General features: G+C 37.3%; 1 protein-coding gene across 6 annotated transcripts in view; it reads right to left on the reverse strand.

The window, feature by feature from the left end:
• Window positions 1–20,242, reverse strand: part of LOC129775305 (protein rolling stone) — a 239,195-nt gene that overhangs the window by 218,837 nt on the left and 116 nt on the right. For 2 of the 6 annotated variants that reach the window (XR_008742920.1, XM_055779885.1), the window contains exon 1: window positions 19,977–20,224. The exons of 1 other annotated variant lie outside the window; for it this stretch is intronic. The gene's annotated coding sequence lies outside the window, so the exon portion shown is untranslated. Of the gene's footprint in view, window positions 1–19,976; window positions 20,226–20,242 lie in introns of those variants that run through there. 3 more of the 6 variants (XR_008742924.1, XR_008742923.1, XR_008742921.1) reach the window with 3 other exon arrangements.

Here is a 20,242-nt window from a genome sequence, read left to right on the forward strand (position 1 = left end):
CTACTGTGTAATTTACAATTTATAGAAACATAAACATATGTACATGTACACACTTAAAAAAACCCGGCTCTGTTACAGCTAAAATGCTAATGAGCCTAATAAATAAATAAATGGGATAAAAAAAAAGTATTTCAAAAAAATTTGCTACTCATTTTTCTGCAATAAAGCCTCAAAGTGCCACAGAAAAGTGTGGCATGGTACAGCTAGTGAAATTTGAAACAAAATAAACTCAAATGGACTTAAAATTCAATTTATGCGCAATTCAGTTATTTCCTCAATCATTCTAATAAAATAAAGAAAATGTCCACGTGGACAACAGGGGGAGGGGTATGAAAATGTCCACGCTTGCCCACGGAGGGGTAGGGGGAATCTAAAATCGTGCTTTTTCTGTCCACGTGGTATGTGGACAGCTCCTAAGCTCAATGTCGTCTATGTCAAATGCGTGGAAAGGTTGTCATATTTGCACAACCCAATTGAACTTAAACAGATTACAGATGATTTCAAATTACTTCGGGTAACAAAATGCAATGTTGCAATATTAATAATTCGAATATTTTATATCAAATCACATCAGGAATAATAAGATTTGCTTAAAGAATGCGTTCTGTACCACTCTCCCCTATCAATTGTTGAGAATGGGAAAAATCACCCTTTATAATTATACTTCCAGTATAAATCGATGTGCTCCCTTGGCCGAGTGGTTAGCGTCATAACTAACATGCCGGGTGTTCGGGTTCGATTCCCGTTCTGGTCGGGGGAATTTTTCGTCAAAAAAATTTTCTTCCGACTTGCACTGTGATCACGCGTATTCTAGAACTTACCACTCAGAATGCATTCAAGGCATGTTATTTGGCATAGAAATCTCAACTAAGTACTAATAAAAATGACGCAAGTAATACTACGTTGAGACGGCGAAGTTCCTCTAGGAACGTTAGTGCCATTGAAGAAGAAGAAGTATAAACCGATAAATGCACCTTCCTTTCCACATAAAACTTTCCAGTTTTGTAAGAAAAGCACATTTCGTAAAGTGTGAGTGATTTGCTGTATACAATCTTTTGTTCTCATTGGTCCCACTTGTTTTCGAGGCATCTCACCGGGATACCGGTTTCCACAGCGAAGCATAGAGGACAAAAGCGGAGGATGGAACATCTTGTTGCAAATCATTATCAGTTCCTGCCTGATGTCCCTCTGCCAAAAATAAAATGATAGGGGAGATGGGGGTAAGACGGACATGTTAAGGAAAACTTCAATTGTATCTTTGGAAACTCATGTTTTCAAAAATTTAAAAGCAGTTTCTTACAGTTCAATATACTGGTTTTCGAAATAACTGGCCAAATGTTTTATAAAAACGTGTTTTTCAATGTTTTTTACTAAAATTAAAACAAGCCGAAAAGTACAACATTTTTATCGGTGCGGGTATAATGGACATGTAGTGGGGGGGATATGGACAGGTTCATAATATACGAAGCGTAGAGGTTTATCGCTCGCGAGAGGAATAATTTTACTCTCTCTCTCTCTCTCTCTCTCTCTCTCTCAGTGTTTGTGCGTCCAGTAACTGAAATAGACCAAAAAGAGAAAGCAATATAAAAAAAAATTCAATATTCTTCCCTTCACTTTCCATCATGCATTGGATGTGATTATGGATGTGACTGACCATTTCACCAACGCCAACCCCCCCCCCCCCCCCCGGTGCAATTTTTTCAATAATTTTAATTTAACAATTACGAATGAATTTACTTTTTCGTACATACCCAATGACGCTTCTCTGTCAACTCACAAACCGAAATATAACCATCAGCGAATTCAATTTTGCAATTAAACCACTCAAAATGCTTAATATCGAAGCCGCAAAAGTTACATCCACACGCGGAATCATGTTCGATTTTCGGTTTTTGTTTCTCTATTCAACTTTTGATCAGTATTCATTGTCATAGGATGGTTTAAATATTATAGAATAGCATGTAGAAGGGTTTCCCATCGACAGAAATTTGAAATTCATAATGCAACTATACAAATCAACCACTTGTCTACTATACCCCCACTGTCCGTTTTACCTGCGGCTCCCCTACGTTTTCGGAAAAGGATTTCATGTGCGTGTATGAAGTTAATAACATTGATTCCTAGAAATGAGTTGATATGCTCGTTGCATTGAACATGAATCACAGAGTAGCTTAAGGCTGAAACAGCTCAGAGACATGACACGCTTCATTTGGAATGTTTTCGTGACTATTTGCAAATGGGACAATAAACAGTGCCAACTGTGTCTCTTCGGCTTTAACAATCGATCAGACATTGCGTCTGTTCCGCGTTTTACACTGAATTGAATTGTTTTTTTATACCATTGGCGTTTTTTCGCAAAACTTAGTTGTTTATAACGTAAACATCTATATTGAGTTCTGGTTTTTATTTATTTATTTATTTATTTATTTATTCAGTCTTCGCCAAGAAATTGTCGGACAGACTAAAATTCAATTATTGAATCCTTATAACAAACACATTTCTGGACATATCGAATTCAAACAAATGATACACTTCATTGAACCGTTGGCAACAAACATCCAAGGGATTATTCTGTCCGTATAGAGTACGATGTGCTGCTTGCCGGAAGAAAACAAATTGTCTGGTTGTTCTACCTGGAGCGTTGATTCGAAGCTTGCCCAAAACTTCAGCACAGTCAAGATTGTTGTTAAGAAGGTCGAAAATCAGCAGTCTCTGGAGAAATTCTCGTCGTTTCTGCAGTGTCGGTAAGTGAATCAGCGCGCAGCGTTCTTCATATGTGGTCAGATGTTTTGGTGTCAGGCTGTGGGATTTGCTGCGCTAACAGGAGCATGTCCGTTCTGAGTTAATTTTCCTTCGGAAATGAAATCGAACGATATGCGAGACGAAGCTTCCTAAACGGATACATGTTTATCAACCCAATTCCGTATTTCTTTAGACATGCTGGTATGAGCATGTTTGGAATATCGTGCAACATAATGGATCGTTCCATACAATTAAACTGGTAATCTGACATTGATTGGCAGCATGTCGTTTCACTATCGAACGAAATTTTTGGTAGAATATGTAGCAGGAAGGGCATATCTGCAGGGTAATTATAATAATGGCTCCAGCTGTTGCTGAAAAGACAGTTTTGATGCTCAAAGCGAAATGGAAAAAATATAAAGAGATCAACATCTGCGATACGATGCAGTTATGATGGAATTGAAATTTGTGGACATTGCTATTTAGACACATCTTTCTTCGTGTCCAATAGCATTAACGCTCCTCAGTAGCACTAGCGCTCCACAATAAGAATCTTTACTAAGTTTTCACCCAAAAAATACTCAAGAAGAAAAAAAAACTTCCGTTGCTTTCTTTCCCATCTTTCTGGTAACTAGACGATACCATCCTGAGAAAATGTTGTCGGTTTTTATGAAATCCATCGCACTTCTTGCACATTTCGGAAGAGTGTTCCATACAAGCTGTGTTGCATTGATCTGAACAGTATTACCTATGACTGTGAGGGTTCGGTTCGGACTTTGTCGTTGGTGGTTACCCTGAGTTTTTTCCATGATTTCTTGCGTTTGAGATTGTCATAGTAGATTCACCTTTTATATCTTTTTTAAAGCACACTTTGGGATCGTTCCCGTGGCGTGCTAATTATACAGAACAAAGTCACTAATAATACAGAATAAAACCAAAGTGGTACAAAAGAAAATACCGAAACACTTATTTTAGCGTTTCATTCGTCTTAAAACGAAAAAAAGTGTTCACGAAAATAATGGTGTATGCCAACTGATTATTCTTGATAAATGTCATACTAAGAAAGAGGTACTGTCATCCAGGACATTCATTGATTGATCTTCTAATCTACCTTTTAAAATTACCTTTTACTATAAAATTCGTGGTACTTCTACCAAAACTCGACATTATAATATCTGATTATTTTCAGACAAAATTCTCGTTCAAGATTTTTCAACCCCTTGCCAATAACTTGTTTCTCCGTTACGTTACATGCCAAATTTGGTTTTATTTGCTTGATTAATTCTCGATAAATTTGTGATTTATTTGTATGGCAGAACCAGCCCCAACCCCCCGTTTCATCCCCTTAACAGAGAGGGGAGGAGTATCTAACCACCACATATTCATTTATTGCACCCTAAAACCTCCACATGCCAAATTTCATTTCATTTGTTCGATCAATTCTCGAGTAATGCAGAAATTTGTGTTTCATTTATATGGCAGCCTCCCCTAAGAGAGGGGGAAGGGTATCTAACCACCGTAGAGTCATTTATTGCACCCTAAAACCTCCACATGGCAAATTTGGTTTCATTTGCTTGATTAATTCTCGAGAAATTTAGAAATTAGTGTTTCATTTGTATGGCAGCCCCCCTTAGAGAAGGGAGAGAGGTCTCAAACAGTCACTAAAATCTTCCCCGGCTCCAAAAACACATACATACCAATTTTCATGTCGATCGGTTCAGTAGTTTCAGAGTCCATAAGAATCAGACAGACAGACAGACATCACTCCATTTTTATATATATAGATGTTCAATGTTCACATGTTCATCTGAAGGTTTTTTTCGTCAGTGGTTCCCGACGAATTGCTAATTGAATTGCATCAACATTAATATTTTTCTGAATAGCATTTTCGTTTCAATTTTTAAGCCATGTAAAGAAACATATTCTCATATTCTCAACACAATGATGCTAAACAAACTATTTCACACCCTATCGAAACTTTACGAGTTAGTGAATCAAATAGTTGCATCACTATTGACAGAAGTGAGAAAATCATTTTTACAAAAAAAGGACCACGAAATACAACTTTTTTTGAATCAAGCAACATAAATTTCACTCGTGATAACCATTATATTAATCAGTTTCAGGAATAACCATTATGTACGTTTACTTTTCATCCTGCGTTCGAAAAATCTTTGAATGTTGTGAAAAACAAAAAGAAAAAGTTTTATTCTCGCTGAAAACCACTCGAGCTTACAAAAATCGGTTGGGTTTAAGAACTGGTCTCAACTATTCATCCGAAACAGCCGAAAATGCGATGCCAGCAGTCCAATTCAAGTCTACATTACCTCGTTCACCTCGTTATGACCAGAATCAAATCATATCGAACTTCGTGAATTGTCAAAACAAGCCCATTGGAAACCATTTCAAGGGGTTTCGCCCACTTCATGATAATCTGGACGTTCTCCAGTCAAACTTTAAATCGATATATGAGTATGGCACGACTACTCCTTTAGGTGGATTAATCAGAATTTTGTATCCTCAAACCCTTGAATTACCATTGAAATGACCGTACGTGAAGAAATCAATGAATTTATATACATTTTGGTGCACATTACATTAAATTGATGAACATCACCCCAAAGCTATATTTTAAAATTTTCCGCTAATTTTTTTTCAAACTAATGCTTTCGGAAAAAATAACTGGGCATAAATTAAAAAACAAATTTTGGAAAGTTTTACATTTTTCTGAAAATCGTGATCAGTTTGTCTCCGGTTTACGGTGCCAGATGCAGGAGTAGCGTCAGGTCAGGTTTTGTATTATAGAGACTTCAAACTTCGCCAGTTCATTCGTCTCTAGCCTGGAGAAAGGCCCTCGGAAAACTTTACCCTACTCCTGCACTACACCTCCACCCTCATTGCCTTGAGAAAGGCACTCGATCCCTCGTCGTCCAGCTCGTCCAGCAACGATGTTGTCCAGTCGTGTGGCTTCAAATCGCGGATGGCTTATTTAAACCAAATATGTTGAAAACGTTCGTTATTGACAGCTCTGTTCGGGATTGCACACAAATCGGCAGAACAAATGTATGGGAATATGAGAATGCTTCCAGTTTTCATTAATTTAAACTGTTTAGGCATTCGTGGATTGTACTGTATATTATATCAAACAAATCTTAGAGAATTTCCGATTCCATTGGTGTGCAAAGTGTCAGAATTTGTTCGCTGTGAAAATAGTTATTAACGTTAACTTTATTTCACAAAAACGTGACCTGTTTTCTGATTTGGCACCCTTCCTGAAAGACGTAGTTCTACGTCAAAAATCTGCCCGGCGTTATTGTCTATTTCACATGTACACATCAAAGCATCAAAAGTAAGTAACCAGAAGATGCACAAAACTAGAAGTTTGTTGTTATTAAATGTTGTACATTTCCAGTTGTTCATTTAATACCGACCCTCTCCGAAATCACTAAAGTCCTCGATGGTGCACCTTGCTCCTCTGATTTTTAGTCAAGTGTATATTATATTAGAATACTTTTTATATTTCTTTGCACTGAGCATTGGACAAATTCTTAGTAATCGAAGTAATCACATTATCATTGTTCTCTAATTCTACACAATCATTTATATTGTCTTTACTTTTCTTCGGTTTCTTCGAGTGTGATAGCTTGCAGCAATGTAGAAACTTTAGCTTTCATAGCCTTAGGAGAAAAATCACAGTTCCGAAATGAAACATATGCTTTCCTGTATCAAACGGATATTCTAATTAATAGTTTCAAATGTTCTCTGCAAGAAATTAATGTTTCTTATTCTATTTTAATAATCTCTACTCTGTTTAAAAAAAAAACAACAAAGAGGAGAAACGCCACATTTTTCAGATTTACCAAAACGGCCAAAAACGGAATCCAAAAAGTCACAGGAGGGTTGTGTCCGAGACACGACCGCATAGCTGACGTAGGATTCCGTTAGGCTATCTGTTGATTTCAGATATGTTTGAAGAATTACATCGTTAAACTCTTTGATAATGATTTGGTTTTAATGTCTCTGTTAGGGAACACATTGTGGTAGGAACAAAAGTTTCCCCTACTAGTGATTCACAATAATCGTTCGATTAATCGATTAATCGACAGAAATCGATTATTAATCGAACGAATACTGCGCAACCAATAATCGAAGCGAACGAATAATTCTTGTCGATTAATCGATCCAGAGAAAAAAACGTACGGCCGCTGCAGTTCCATCCTGAGCTTCAATTATTATCTTTGTCGCTCCCCTGAACTCGTCGAGGAAGCTCAATGCCGTCAACGCGAATTGAGCTTCGTTTACGATTTTAGCGTAAAAGATAATAATTCATTATCAGGCGGAATGAACACTTTTTTGATTCTAGGTGGCTTTCCAGCAAATGAGAAATATTAGTCTAACTAATTATTCCTCTCAGTGTGACGATTAATCGATCGATCGATTATTTGGGGCGAATAATCGTATCGAATATCAAACTGCTGAAAAGTATTCGATTAGCTGATGAACGATTAATTTCATAAATCGGAGATCACTACCCCCTGCTTTCAAGTATTTTCAATGTCGATTTCCCCCAGGCAGCTTGGTTTTGATGTCTCTGTTAGATACCCGCCGCATGTGTCGTCAATTTCGACCAATCAGAAGTGGGTATTTCCGTTGGGATATGGGCTGAGATTTTTCAATTGTTCGATAGTTAGTTTCATGACATATATTATTTTCTTCAAAACAAAAAATTGTTATGGAATGCCGAAATCTATTGACGCAAAAATTTCATCAATCCATCAAGAAATGACTGAGCAATGAGCGTTTAAAATTGGACAATTTTCACGATGTGCTCGATTTTCGATTTTCAATTTGTACCCCAATATGTTCCCGAAAGACGTAATCCTACGTCAAAGGTGCTGTAAATATGAATAGATGTTTTCTTTTTCAATTTTTTTCTATTTCTCTGTCCAACTTCTAAAATACCAGGTGATGATCTTGCTACTTTGTGTAATTGTAAACAAACAATGCTTCAATTGATATTCTAGTGTGTAGGTATTGGTGACTACCATACACCGCATGATTTTCATATGTGTGTGTGCAAGCGCTGAGCGTAAACGATTTTATTTTAATTTTTCAAGTGTCAAGTTTCTATAAGACCAGTTACATTTTCCGTTTTTTTAGTTGTTTTGATCAATTATATCTGTAAAATTCCGAAGGGGGAAGTACTCACGGAGAGAGAAGCAAGACCCATCGATGCATTTCACCAAGAAAATGTTGGTATCAGAGAAATTGCTCGTCGGATTGTCGAATCGAAGCTATCTGGCCAGGATAAGCGGGAAATAGCTAGAACAACTTCGAATACTTCAAAATCGTTTATGCAAATAAAGCATTATTTCAATTTGAGTGTTACTCGGATGATAATTCGTTAAGTTTTGGTAAAAAATCCTCACATAAAAAGGGGTTGAAAGGTTAAAGCTCCACATCTTACATCATCTCACATCGGAAGACGCCTGAGTTTTGCCAAAGCTCACAAGAATCTACAGTACATGGTATGTTGTGACAAAGAATGTTTCAAAAATAATACATTTTGCTATATAACATAACGATAAGTTCTTCAATGTGTAAGTATGTAATGTATGACTTCACTGACGAAAAAAAGTTCAATTGGTCCTGATGGCTTCAATGGGTACTGGCGTGATTCACGGAAGAAGGAACATTAGTTTTCAACCTGGAATTTTGGTAGAGGCTTGTGCATGGTTTGGACGGCATTTTGTGCAACCGGATGGTGTGGCAAGCGATCTGCTCTTGCGGAAAGCGGAGCGCCCCCTTCGTGATGACGTTTCTATAAGACCAGTTACATTTTCCGTTTTTTTAGTTGTTTTGATCAATTATATCTGTAAAATTCCGAAGGGGGAAGTACTCACGGAGAGAGAAGCAAGACCCATCGATGCATTTCACCAAGAAAATGTTGGTATCAGAGAAATTGCTCGTCGGATTGTCGAATCGAAGCTATCTGGCCAGTATAAGCGGGAAATAGCTAGAACAACTTCGAATACTTCAAAATCGTTTATGCAAATAAAGCATTATTTCAATTTGAGTGTTACTCGGATGATAATTCGTTAAGTTTTGGTAAAAAATCCTCACATAAAAAGGGGTTGAAAGGTTAAAGCTCCACATCTTACATCATCTCACATCGGAAGACGCCTGAGTTTTGCCAAAGCTCACAAGAATCTACAGTACATGGTATGTTGTGACAAAGAATGTTTCAAAAATAATACATTTTGCTATATAACATAACGATAAGTTCTTCAATGTGTAAGTATGTAATGTATGACTTCACTGACGAAAAAAAGTTCAATTGGTCCTGATGGCTTCAATGGGTACTGGCGTGATTCACGGAAGAAGGAACATTAGTTTTCAACCTGGAATTTTGGTAGAGGCTTGTGCATGGTTTGGACGGCATTTTGTGCAACCGGAATGCTCAAGATTCAAGGATTACATACATGGTCTGAAATCCTCTCTTCTACCGTTTTTTGCGTGGATATCGTCACAAAAAATTCACATTCCAGCAAAAAAATGCTACTATTCATACCAGCAAGAAAACTAAGCAATGGATTAAGGATCAAAAACTTAATTTTTTTGTGCTGGCCGGCTCGCTCTCCAGACTTGAATCCTTTTGAAAATCTTTGGGGGATCATTGTACGCAGAATTTACACTGAGGAAAAACGGTACACCACGATTGAAGAGCTCAAGGTTGCAATTTCGGAAACATGGAAAAAAAATCGAGAAATCCATTCAGCATTCTGACTAATAACCTGGAATTTTTCCAGGTTATTAGTCAGAATGGCAATTTTGCCAATTATTGACATGTGAATCAGTCGATCGTTTTGAATTTTTGATCGATAATGCTTATGAATTTTGAAGTGGTCTTATAGAAACTGGACAGCTGAAATTATCATAATTAAGCACAATGAATAATCAAACAAATCTTTTGAACGAAATTGACGTTAAATATACTTTAGGGGCTGTTCACATACCACGTGGACAGAAAAAGCACGATTTTACACCCCCCCTCCCCTCCGTGAACAAGCGTGGACATTTTTATACCCCTCCCCCTGTTGTCCACGTGGACATTTTTGCTTATTAAATTAGAATAATTGAGGAAATAACTGGATTGCGCTTACATTAAATTTTAATTCCATTTAAGTTTTTTTTTCAATTTTCACTAGCTGTACCATGCCACGCTTTGGCTATCTAGTATGCCAATATGGAAACGCGCAATATACAGTTCAACAATCCGCACCCGAATCTACATCACACAATTCCAAAGATTGATCTTGAGCAACGCCAATAGAATAAAATTAAATGGATTTAAAATCATTATCGGATACAATTTTAGTTCACGATTTTTTAAACACTTGCAAAAAAATGTGTTGCTACCACATAGAATACGTATTCAATACTAGAAATTTGATTTACGCTCACAGCTTTACTTCAGAAGTGTGCTTATTCCATCTGAAAATCTTAAAGCTTCCTGAGGAGTAGGCAGTGGCAACACCAATCCTTGAAGTGGATTTTGTATTGTGTCATAATATGAGCTCCATCAGTGGCGAACTTTTCGAGTTTATGAGGCGCACAAAAACAAACAGAACAATTTTATATGCATAGATTTTTTTATCAATTAAAAAGAATTTCAAGCAAAGAAAAGATGGAACCCTGCACTGATATCTAAAGATTTTCATTTGATAAGGATTGAGGAGTAAAGGGTCGAAATTTCTAAGTGATTTCGAAACGCCTGTGCTTTCGATATAAAGGGTGTGTCACATCAAATTGCATCACGGAAAAAACGCTGTAGAAATTTAATTTTTAGGAATTATATCTTCAGCTTTGGCTTATAATCAGATAAGAGTGTATAGATCACGTTGGCCATGCTTCACTGTCAATTTTTCGTAAATTTGGAAAAATGTCGTCGAACGAAAAAGAGCGTCGTAAATTAATCCTGTGCACTCATTTCGAGAATCCGGAGTTGTCACATCGGGACATCGGTAAGATGCTGGGAATCGTCCAATCCACGGTCAGCAGAGTACTAAAACGATACTTCGAGAACCTAACCATCGACCGGAAGGTGAAGAACGGCAAAAATGGATGCTCCGTCAGTGAAAAAGATCACAAGCGCGTAGTTAAGCAGTTTAGACGCGATCCGAGAAGTTCGGTCCGGGATGTCGTCAATAAGCTGAATTTGTCAAGTTCATTCGTCCAGCGGACCAAGCAGCGGGAGGGCCTGCGTACATACAAGGTTCAGAAGGCTCCTAACCGCGACGAAAGGCAAAACATGGTGGGGAAGACGCGAGCCCGGAAGCTATACACCGAAATGCTGACGAAGCCGCATTGCCTGGTAATGGACGACGGAACCTACGTCAAAGCGGCCGGGCCTGTTGTTCTTCTCCGCAGAGGACAAATTCAGCGTTCCGGAGGAGATTCGCAAGCAGAAACTATCCAAGTTTGCCAAAAAGTACATGGTGTGGCAAGCGATCTGCTCTTGCGGAAAGCGGAGCGCCCCCTTCGTGATGACCGGCACGGTAAACGGGCAGGTTTACCTTAAGGAGTGCCTACAGAAGCGCTTACTACCACTATTGAAGCAGCACGAGGGCCCGACCATCTTCTGGCCGGATCTCGCTTCGTGCCACTATTCAAAGGACGTGTTGGAGTGGTACGAAGCCAACGGGGTCACCTTCGTGCCAAAGGAAATGAACCCGCCCAACGCGCCGGAGCTTCGCCCAATAGAGAAATATTGGGCGATTATGAAGCAGGCCCTCCGGAAGAACCCAAAAGTTGTCAAATCGGAGGCGGACTTCAAGAGAAAATGGATTTCTGTTCAAAAAAACTACAACCTGACGTTGTACAGAACCTCATGGACGGGGTAAAGAGGAAGGTGCGAGCATACGGGCTTGGACTCGAAGTATGAATAAAAATAAAATGCCAAAAGTTGTTTAATAGTTTTTATTTTACTGTCTAAAATTTTCAAAAGGATCGGTCTACTGGGCGAATTTCTACAGCGTTTTTTCCGTGATGCAATTTGATGTGACACACCCTTTAAGTCATGACATGAAGACAAAAAATTCAGCATTTTCAAATAACAAATTTCTGGTTTATGGATATCGAGTGGATTTGTCGAGTGTAGTTTTTTGCCCACTCCGGAGTACGATTGGTCACAGGAAATGTCGATTCATTTACACATTCGATTCACTTTAGGTCATCAGCGCAATGCGAAACCTTTTCCGCAATAATTCCGGAAATTTTCAGAGGGTACTAATAGCGTATTAAAAATATTTTCAATGTATATTTTTTAATTTTTCAACTGCTTACTGACCACTCTTCATTGAGTGTCTAAATGGTTTTCAAAATGCTCGCGGGGACAAACTACCACCCCTATTATGTATTTCGATCGACTTGATAAAATCCCATTCTGTATTCCGTTCAAGTTGTTTTTGCATTTCGTTCAATCTGCTTCTCTTCGAACATTAAATTGGCAAAAAAATAGGGAATGCAAATATATATCTCGAACGAAATAATGGTTTCGAACGGAATGCAAATCCGGCGGAATGCAGAATCGAGTTATACATTAGAAAGTTTACGACTCATTGATTTTTAACTAACCTTGCCCGAAAAGTTATTTATATTGCTCTTTGGTTTTCCTCCGGTAAAATCCTTATCAAAACATCACTTATCAAATTCGAACAGTTTACTAAAGAACAATTCTACGCCGAATTAATCAGTCGTTGCACCGATCCTCCCCATTTTTTTTTAAATTTGTACATTTTTGGTTTGAAATCTGCTGCCCGATTGAAATAAGTTTTTGAGAAATCAATTAATTTAATAGAAAGTTAATTGATTCCTCAAAAACATGAAGAAATGTTTAACCCATTTCAGGCCAAGGGTTCGAAAAATCGAACAGCAATTTTTATAATTTTTATGACTTTAGAAAGCTACCATATGGTATGGCTTTGGTATCAAATGATAGCTCAATTTATTAGCTATCACTTACCATCAATTTCGTTCTATTTTGTATAACTTTATAGGACAATAAATTCGGATTAAAGCAACGAAAAGTGCATAACCTCACATAACCTAATAAAAAACAAAACCTTCTAAAATGAAAAAAAAAATGTAAACTTTCTTACAGTATTACTTTGATAAAAGAACACACATTGTGATGTAGAAAACACCATTGAATTGAACCTCCTACAGAATCATAAATGTAGGTTTTAGCCAATGTTTTAGTTTGGCGATTTTTCGGTTTTTTGTCACTTTCCGGAAAACGGAAGGACACAAGAAAATAATTCTTGAAGATTTGGGTTTCTGTAACGCCAATAATCAGAGTTACACCAATGGTGTTCGTTAAAAAAATATTTTCTACAGCTTGGTCGTTAATGGGTTAAACTGCTGAGAAAATTTTCTCATAAATTCAATAAATAACGAAAACTATTATATCCGTTTGGAATATTGTTATATACAAATTGTTAGGTAGCTGATCCGATATATTTTACATAAAATTCGACTCAAGAAAAGTTCAACAACGGTGTCCTACTTGAGAATTGACCAAATGCGTAGAATTTTTTCATCAAATATGATCCTCTATCACCTCCTGAAATATTCCGAATCAGCTACCAAACTCCACGTATATTTTTATCAGAACACTGGCTCCATTTTTTGACGACTAGTGGAAATTGATGAAATTAAAATACTTTGGAAAAATTATTTTACACGTAATTCTGAAAAAAATGGAAAACAAAACTGAAAAACTATACAGGCATTATTATCCTAAGACTGACTGTTCTCGAGATATAACAAAGTGTATAGAAAATTTTATTTGATGAAAAATCATTTATGCTTATCATGAAATCTCAACCATTATAAGATCGTTTAATTTTTATAGTTTTGAACTATGAGTGTCTATGCATACCCCGTAACTATAATAGTTCGATCACAGGAAATAGCTTGGCCATTAACAGTTTACGTTAGATATTTTAAAATGCATATTACACTGGAGAATATCAATGAACGTTTGATAGGGCAGCACTCTCAGGCGGCTCAATCCGTTTATTGATAAATACGGAGAGTTTATAAATTCTTGAATATGTGTTATTTAATTTAGTTTTCAATGTACAGCTGGTTGTATTTAATAAAATATTCTTCCTGTCCACGTGTACTCGATCTATACCCCTCTTCCCTCTCCGTGGACAAGAGTCATTTGTTTATTCGTTTAAAAATTCGTACATCAATACTATATCCCTTGAGGTGACCTCATACTTTTGGCTTTAACATTCCAACGAAATCAAATACCGAAAAATCCATAAATGCAGAACCAGAAAATCTATTTTTTCGACTTTCCAGACCGGGGACCCCGTTCTTAAGTGTTAGGAGGATATAAAATTGACGTGATTGTTAGCTTATAACAGAGATTTAGATACAAAACTGCGTATGAAAATATGTTCGAAACCTTTCTGCGAGCTAATACTAGCCTGACGGACATTCTTTCAAAGACAGATTTTTTTTAACCCATTAGCAATCCATAGAGAATTATCACCGAAGGGAATTTAAAAAAAATTACCCCAGGACTGTGTCATCAAACTATCATGAAATACTCGGAAAGATGTTGATCAGTTGTTCAATTTACTTAAATAAAAATTGTCTTTAAAAAAAAATATTTCTACTGGCGAAACACTAGAATGTTATTTACAAAGGTGATGAATAAGGTGTACGTTTCCCAGCTTCAGAAATGCTTTCCAAACGGGCAGCTGCGAAAATCGAGGAACCCTCATCAGCGAACGGGTTATGTTGACATCTGATGACATATTTCGTCTTATATTTTTCCAGCAATTTGCTATCGGAGCAAAAGCATCCGATAGCTTCCGTTAATAGTATTTCGTTTGCCTGTAGTTTCGACTTTCCATAGATGGGCATGAAAATGGAAGCTTACCACAGATATTTTGGAAGCAGTGCCATGAAATGAAGATCTAATTTGCGTATGAGTGCCAAATGAGTTGCGACAATGTCTTGAAAACATTGAAATCCATTTGAGCGGGAAAATTATAAACGACTCACCTACTATAATTTGATACAGTAGTAATACAGTAGTAACAGTAACTCAAAAAGTTAGGTTTTTCAATATTGCTGTTATTCGTGACGTGGACTCGAAATGGCTTTTTGGCAAGAGTAAGGCTTCCGTTGCAAAAGTCCCCATTTGACCGTGGACGACCGGAGATTTTTTTCAGTCTCTTCACATATGACGAAACTTGATTGTAATCCTTTTCTGGACACTGCTCGCGTATGAAACAAGCACAAGTAATACTGTATAACAACCAAGCCAGTTGTCTGTTTGTTCACGCTCCGACCAAATGAACTGAAAGTTTGACATTTAATCACGTTAACCTGAAATGTTTCGATTTTCCTTACATTGATATCTAAAAATTCTGTCCGTCAGTAGGGAAAATACTTCTTGTGGAAGAAGAACTTTTGCCATCTCAACAGAGGTATTACTTGCGTTATTTTTATTAGTAATACTTAGCTGAGATTTCTTATAACACGCCTCGAATGTATTTTGAAAGCTCTAAAATACGCATGACCACAGTGCAAGTCAGAAAAAAAATCTCTTAGACGAAAAATCCCCCGACCAGAACGGAAATTGAACCTGAACCCCCAGCATCACATTGAGTGACGCAATTTCAAATTCCAGGTTCAAATAAACTGATTTCGGATCTAAAAGTTCCAAATAAGCGCACCCTTTTACCATATCAGAAGGGTATTCTTTGGAACAATAAAGCACTAGTTGTGTTGGTTCCACAATCCACCAACGGCAATACATAGATGTCAACCAGACGATTACCACAAGATGATCTCGAACGTATCTTTGAAACAATTCGCTGAAAAGGTGTCTACCTAACTATTTTGAAATTCCCCTACATGTTAGGAAGCCGTATACGAAGTTAAGCCCCTCGGTATTCGAACTGTGTTTATATATGTTTTAACCCTTTAACGGTCAACGCAAACTACAATACAACGACATGTTTACATGCTAAAATACAAAAAAAAAACAGTTAAAACAGTATGTAAAAATTTGTGGCAATATAGTTGCCACTGCCCGTTTAGCGTAAAATGTTGGTTGCAATATAGCTGCTACTGCCCGTCTAGCGGTAAACACTAGATGGTTTCTAGCTTCAACAAAAACAACTAATGAAACCCATGATGAGACTCAACAGGTCCTAAACAGTTCGTATGTATTGAAAACTTCAACGAATTGACTGTTTTTACCGGGAAATGTTTTCTTGCTACTCTAAATTAGGAGTTTTTAACACGCAAATGGCTCCAAAATTAATAGTTTTTTTTATTTTTTTCGTGCTAAAAAGAAGGTTAGAAGTGATAATTTATTGTTAAAGACGAGAAAAAAAATGGTTGGTGTTACTGGTTGTTACTACCCGTAAAAGGGTTAAACTAAAATAACATCCAATCCAGTCTGCCTTATATTTATAGGTATTCTGTATTACCTATTCAAAAATTTAGAAAATATTTCCTGATTCTGGTCGGTAATCCATCTTTAGGTATTCAAACAAGTACATGGAGAAACGGTTGATGTAGGGAAACACATTTTTAGTGAGGTCGGGAAGGTCGAAAAAATCGATTTTTGCAGCTTATGCCCTCAAAAATATTGTCCTTTTTCGATATTTGATTTCGTTGGTAAGTTACAGACAAAAGTATAAGGTCACCTCAAGGGATATAGTATTGCTGTACGGTTTTTATTCTCTCGAAACCTTTTTTTTCAGTTGGTGGTATCGATTTCTCAGGATCTATTCGACCGATTTGGTTGAATTTGTTCACGATTTTCGCGATTTTTTTTCTCCGGATGATGAATTTGAAGTTGAGTGTTGGGACATTTTGGTGATTGGCTGAGGTTTTCGAAAATATATATTTATTTTTATTTTTTGGATGCCGATATAGTGATATTGTTGGCAGCCGAGCGGGTGTTCTTTCTGCTAGGTGTTCTTTCTGAAGTTGGTGGTATGTTTTTCTCAGAGTCTACTGGACCGATCTGGCTAAAATTGGCATGTAAAACTTGACCAGTATTAAAACTATTTCAATATATCCACAAAAACACTCATCATCATGTACACATCACACATCAAGCTCATCATCATGTATTAAAAAATTATACGAGCTTGTGTTTAAGACACGATCGCATTGTTGACGTAGAACTACGCAGTGGTTTAATTCAAGTCGCTTGTTTATAACTGCAGATTTTATTCTATAATGTTACGAAAATTTTGAAATAACCATTCTACCAGTTTGGTCGTCCCGAAATGTTTTTTTTTATTATAGAATCATTTGACGATAATTGTTCGATGATTCATTCTTGTGCTCGCAGAACAATACGTGCTCGAGATAAGCGCAGCTGTCATCCTTAGTGGAGAAAGTTTTGCTACTGGCAAGCGAAACCAAATCACATACAAAATTCCAGAACGACATTTACTTTCTTGGTGACTAAATAAACGAAATAAACTCTATCTGTTAATCTCCATAACCTCGAAAAGAGTAGCACTGCTTCATTAGGATCAAGATTAGCGCAAATACAGTCTTAGTTGAAAGCAGCTTTGCGACTGGCACGCATGTCCAAATAAATTAATAACTTCATAAAACTTATTGAATAACTTGGTAATTTTTAGTTTAGCTATCATCCTTTGAGTTTTCCTACTGTCATGCGAAACCAAATCACTGACAAAATTCCAGAACAATTATTTTCTTGGTAACCGATGATAGCCTAGCTTGATGATTCCCCACACAATTGTGTAGCTAAGAACCTTAATGCAATGGCGTCAGTTTGATGCAATGAATGCAATGCTAGCGACATCATCGACTGAGTAATTTGATCGCGTTCACAGCTCAATCCGAAACGAAGACATGAGATGACACAAAACAAGGAAGAACAAGCGATATTCATTGCTTGAATACAGAACGATACTGAAAGTTTGCCTTCCTTCTTTGCTTAAGACTTTAAACTTCTTCAGTTCATTCGTCTCAAACCTTCAAAAAAAGTCCTTGGAAAACTTTACTTTACCCATCATATTACTCCTCCACCCCCATTGCCTTGAGAAACACATTCGATCCCTCGCCGTCCAGCTCGCCCAGCAACGATGTTGTTCAGTCGATTTCCTCGCGAAGAATGAAAATTTGCCTCAGTGAGATCCACTGTTTATACTCTAGGCAAATATGCCCCTTCGTTCTTCTTCTTTTCCTTTGCACACGGAGACTTTACATCTTACGATTTCCCCTTCGTTGCTCTTTACTGACAGCTATGTTCGGGAAAGCACACAAATGGACAGAACAAATGTATGAGGAAATGGGAATGCTTCCAATTTCCATCAATTTTAACCATATAAGACTATGGGATTGTAATGTATAGAATATCAAATCGCTAAAATCCGTTCGCGGCAAAAATAGTTATTAACGTTAACCATATTTCATAAATACGTGATCTGTTTTCTGATTTGGTACCCTTAATGAAATACGTAGTTCTACGTCAAAAACCTTATCAGAAAAAAAACATCTGTTTAAGATTCCTTGCAGAAAACTTGATGCTCTACTGAAGGACATTCATTCTTCATTCTTTATGTAAAATGTGTTTATTTCGTCCTAAAATGTAATACTTTATTTGCTTCATGCACACATACAGTTTTTCCCAGTTTCGTATTCGCAAACAATTAGCCGAATATCCGGCCTTGAAGCTTGCCGGGTATCCGGTATCCGACCAAACCACTACCCGTTTCATCACTAATGAATTCCAGATACGATTATTGAAAATGTAAAAAAATAATATTTGAAACTTGCCCAAGTTTTCTGCTGAAAAATTATCACAACTTTAGTTTTACTCAGCCGTTCGGCTGACTTATGAGGATATAAAAATGCAGATTTCGTTCGGGTACCAGAAAATTAGAGTTATTCATACTTTTTACAGATTTGGAAAAATCGAAATTATTAATTAGTCCTCTACTGGCCAAAATACTGTCATGAACTTATGGAAAAACGACGAATAAATTTAGTTATAGTTGAAAGCAAATTCTCGGTTATAGAATAATTAAACGCCTCCCATTGTTAGAAGTCGCCGCCCACATTCAACGCGTTTATTGGATCATAAAAATCAACGTCATCCGAAAACATCTGTCTTTTGTTATTTGCTTTTCACACTTTTCACATTTTTTTTTCTCACTGAGGTGTGATGGATGGTGTTCCGATAATGAGCTCGCTATCAATGGATGCACAGTAGCAACAACATCATTAAATCCAACGAGTGGTTGTAATTACACTCATCTCCAATATAAAAGCCATCCATTTGTCAAGCGTTATTGAGCCGATGAGATATGCATACATAAAAAGTAGTTATTGCCGAATATACGTAATTGGTGTTCAACTTGCGTTCAGTGTTCCAGCTTTTGGCACAGAAAAATTATAATGGAAACCCACCCACAGGAAACGAAAATAGTTTTCAAGGACTTGAGATTGGTGAAATTAAAACGGCACAGTGCTGACCCACAATGGAATGCACCCTGTGAAAAGTCCGGGAAATTCGAACAATTATCTAACTTATTGCGCTGGAAAGTTGTTACAAAAGTTCCTCTTATTGGCGTTCATGTACTATTGTGTTTCTCAGCCATGTAGACGCAGCGCTCAAGTGCACGAATTATGTTTCCTGTTAATGCTCCACTATCCACGTTTGGTGCCCGGGAAACACGCTAGCGCACTAATAGCCTTATATTAATCACTGCTGTTGTAAGACGTCTTCTCCACGAAACTTCCATTTATCAGCTGACACCACCGACTATGTATCGTATATTGTCGAATAATTGGCTGACAGTGACAATCATGATTAATAGTGGCACAATAGTTACGGTTTGGGTGTGAAATTTCCGCTCGCTTGTCCTATTATTGAATTAGTTTTGATTTTATTTATTCAAGCGTCAGCTGAATGTCACACAACATTTGGTGCCGTGAGAAGAGCGGAACCAATGCTAATTTTTGTTTGCTTGCGTACTTTAAACTTTATGTCACACGCATACACTGCTGCTCTGAATAAGCACTACGCCTCTGGCATCGATTTCAAACATAATGAGATCAATCAAATCACATCTAGCGCCGGCACGTGCTTATGTCACTTCAATTTTCAATCGAACTTTTTAACTCGAAGGTGAGAAACATGAACCCTCTACCTAGTGGCAACACCTTTCTTCACTTTGATGATTCCTCCCGTGCGGAAGCAGTGCGCGAACCCGGTTATCCAACAAGAGGCAGGGAAAAAAACAAGGTTTTATGTAGTAACGCTTATCGACTTTTTTCACTGTCACCGCCCGGTTTTGCTTTCCACCACAAACGCGATAGCGATACGTGCGAATGTTCAACCGCAGTCGGGAAAATTCTACCCCCGTTTGAAGGGTATCAGTCAACAGAACAGTGAAAAAGGCACAGGGAGAGCAAT

Source organism: Toxorhynchites rutilus, chromosome 3 (assembly GCF_029784135.1).
Source record: "Toxorhynchites rutilus septentrionalis strain SRP chromosome 3, ASM2978413v1, whole genome shotgun sequence".
NCBI classification, from domain to species: Eukaryota; Metazoa; Arthropoda; class Insecta; order Diptera; family Culicidae; genus Toxorhynchites; species Toxorhynchites rutilus.